Raw genomic sequence first — 3,939 nt, forward strand, 5'->3', positions numbered from 1 at the left:
TACCATTTGCCATTTTTACTATCACCCTCTCCGTGTGATAGTCTTTACCATCATGTGCTCTGGCGTGAGTGCGCCTGCAAGCAAAGCCGTCAGGCGCTGACTCTTGACTCGCCGATTTAGTTATGGGGTGGACCCCAAAATGTGAAATATATCACGGCAAAACATGGTGTTATGTGATGAAAAAATGTATTTCCTACCTTAAATAGTATTTTAGTAATAGAATTTATGCATGAGTGATATAAAACAAATATTAACTGTCTTAATTAGTATAATGGTCGAAATATAATCACTGGTGAAAGATGTATTGTTCCATTCCACTCGCCGCCCGCTCGTGGAATGGAACAATCCATCTTTCACCTCGTGATTATATTTCACCATCACACTCATAGACAGTTAATATTTGTATACTATCACATGGCATGAAAAGAAACCATTTGATATCATGATATAAAACAAATATTACATGCCAATATTCGTGTAATAGTAAAAATATATCATTTGGTCAAATTTTGACTTTTTGCCGAGTGAAATAGAAAAGCCAAAATTTGACCTCTTGATATATTTTGTATTATCACACTCATAGGCATGTAATATTTGTATACTCGAAACTGGAAGGTCCGTCCGCCTGTTGAACAGATTTTTATTTTGTTTGTTGCCTTATCACAAAATGTGGTTTGATTTGTGCCCCGAGATTTACTTTTCACCCCATGTATTTGGATTTTCTGCAAGCTCGGGAGTGAAAAACACGGGAAAACAACCCCGACTTTCGGTCCTTAATGCTTATGTTATCATCCAGATGGTTGCCTGCCTGGTTGGTTGTTTGTTTGGCTGGCTGTCCGGGCAGAAGCAAAGTCATTAATCCACTGTGCAGCTCCAATGCAATAACCGATCAACTTCAACTTGGTATGGTGATAGGATATGTTGGCCTGATGTGCTGTATAGTTTTGTGTCATGTTATTTGCATATTGATGAATATTAATAAGCTTATTTGCATATTTTGCCTACATTTTCATTAATCCACTCTGCAGCGTCAACACAATATTAAAGCGATCAACTTCAAGCCTGATATGCTGCACAGTTTTGTAATACAAGCTGTATCAAAATGATTGGTACCCACCAGTTTTCATCAATAATGGATGGGCCTGACACATCAAAATTCAACACAAGATCCAGATAATTTGTAGATTAATTGTAAAACAAGTCATAAACTATACATTCTGGACATTTCAAGCGTATCCAATATTGTATTAGGAAGGTACAGGCTTTTCAAAAAACATTAACATTGATGGGTACCAATCATTTTGATACACCCTGTATGCAACATCTGTCCATCTGTTCATTTGAGGTCAAATTAGTAAAAAGTGTTTTTCTTTGAGATTTGGTGGGTGGGTGCGTCTTGACCCGAGACAGAACAAGTTTGTATTGGTTAGTGGGTCAAGGTCACCAGAGGTCATCCAGGGGTCATTTGAGGTCAAATTAGTAAAAACTGTCATATGGGCATGAAACTTGGTGGGTAGGTGCATCTTGATCCGAGACGGAACAAGTTTGTATTGGATGTGGATCAAGGTCACCCGAGGTCATCCAGGGTTCATCTGAGGTCAAATGAGTAAAAACTGTTTTTCTCAGAGACTAGGGGTTGCACGTCCCTCAAACTTGGTGGGTGGGTGCGTCTTGACCTGAGACGGAACAAGTTTGCATTGGTTAGTGGGTCAAGATCACCCAAGGTCATCCAGGGGTCATCGGAGGTCAAATTATTAACAACTGTCATATGGGCATGAAACTTGGTGGATACAATCAACATTTAGAGCCAAATATTTGGATGGTCATTTTGGGGTAACTAGGGATCTGAGGTCAAATAATAGTAAAAACTGTTGTATGGGCATGAAACTTGGTGAGTACAGTCACCATTTAGAGCCAAATTTTGGGAAGGTCATTTCAGGGTCACCAGGGGTCATCAGGTCAAATTAGTAAAAACTGTTGTATGGGCATGAAACTTGGTGGGTAAAGTCACCATCAGAAAACTTGTTTCTAAGGGGGTCAAAATTAGACAAAAACTTGTGGGACCGCCATTATTAAAGGCCCATTCAGTGATTTGCTCATCCGGACGATCGTAAAAATCATCAAAATTCAGATTTTGGTACCTTTGTAATTGGCATAGATGTGCTAACATAGCCTGCTAGTGGTTCGGTCGAAAGTCGTGTATTTTAGACAAAATAAAGCATTTGCATGATTCTGGACTTTTGATACTGACAGTACAAAAAGTCCGACTCGAGATCGAAAGAAGCTCACTCTCCACGCACTAACACGCTTATGTATTGTTTCTACTACTTATTACATCAGTAGCTACTATTTTAAACAAAATACACAATTTTAACTGTTTTTCATATTTGAATTGACCGTTAGTTTGCCTCGGTGACCTTTAATTGCTTATTTTGTTTTCTACTACAAAAATTAAGCGCCTGTTTTAAATCAATTTAGACTCTACTTCCCCGTGTTAGAAACACTGGACTAGGAAGTTTTTCCAGTCGATTGGTGGCGCACTGACTGTACTTAAAAATCTCGATTTTCTCGAGTCGATCTGAGTTGAAGTAGAAAACCTTTCTAAAACTTCTGTTTTTGACTAATTTGTCGATGTATTCAGGGAAAAGTGGTTTAATGAAATTCTGTAGACTTATTCTTTATTTCTAAGCAACTCTGACAAATTTCCATTTTTTTTTTTTTTTCTTTGAAATCACTGAAAGGGCCTTTAATGTGGGAGGGGGGCCGGGAAAAATGTAGGGGGGTTATGTGATTTTCACTTTGACAAACAGGGGAGGTTATGTGATTTTATTTTTCCTGATAGGGGGGGTCATGTGAAATTTAATAGTCATTCACTATTTTTTGCATATATAGTAACAATATATCAATCATACCATAAATAATTGTCTAACTTGACCATTTTGCACCATGTCACCATTTTAGCTTCAATCGGGCCAAAAAAATTGCGGCTTCGCAAACATAGTCAACGGCCAAAATGTGCTGGATTCATTATACCAAGTTCAAGAAATATTTTCTTTTTCCTACCCATCCCCCCATGTCACTCCGAGGAGGATTGACTTTTTCACTCTTTAGAATTTAGAGAGTATGTGGGTTTCTGACGTGACCAAATTAACCTTACATTTGGCAATTTTAGTCACAAAATTGCAAATTTGTGTGCGCTTCGCGTGGATTTATTCCACTTTTGCATCATATTTTATCAATTCGGCTTCAAAATGGCAAAAATGTCCTCGCGCTTCGCGCGCATTTGTACAATACACTTCTTTTGTCGCCAAAAAGAGCTGGATTCCCTGACTTCAAGAAATTGTTTCCCACCCATCACCCCCAATGTCAAAATCCCAATCTCTGTGACTGAATTAATTAATATTTAAGTTTGCTTGAAGGGGGGGGGGGGGTTATGTGATTTTGTTTGATTCAATAGGGGGGTTACGTGAAATTGATTCATCGCAATAGGGGGGGTTAGGTATTTTTCACCCATAAAGCTCAACATTCTCCCGGCCCCCCCTCCCGCATTAATAATGAGCGGTCCCTTAGGAGGTCAAAATTAGACAAAAACTTGTTTAGGGGGTCATTTTGCTCACAGAGGAAAACTTGTTTAGGAGGTGTTCGAAAAAAAGTTGGTCACACATGCGTACACTCTCATATTTGAGTGCCCCCCCCCCCGGCCCCATATTTTTTACATTTTGCTCTCACTGAATGCCCTTAGTGCGAAAGTGCCAGCCCTACACCTATATCCATTTCATATTGAAGTGCCCCCCGGGCAAATTCGAAGCTCGAGTAAAAATTTATATAAATGAAAATCAAGTTTACTAGTTCATAAAAGCTGTTTATATTGGTGGTAAACGCCCGTAACTCGACACTGCTACAAACAGCACGTAGGATAACAAAAACAAAGCGATCAAA

The sequence above is a fragment of the Amphiura filiformis genome, unplaced genomic scaffold (genome assembly GCF_039555335.1).
Source record: "Amphiura filiformis unplaced genomic scaffold, Afil_fr2py scaffold_58, whole genome shotgun sequence".
Lineage (NCBI taxonomy): Eukaryota > Metazoa > Echinodermata > Ophiuroidea > Amphilepidida > Amphiuridae > Amphiura > Amphiura filiformis.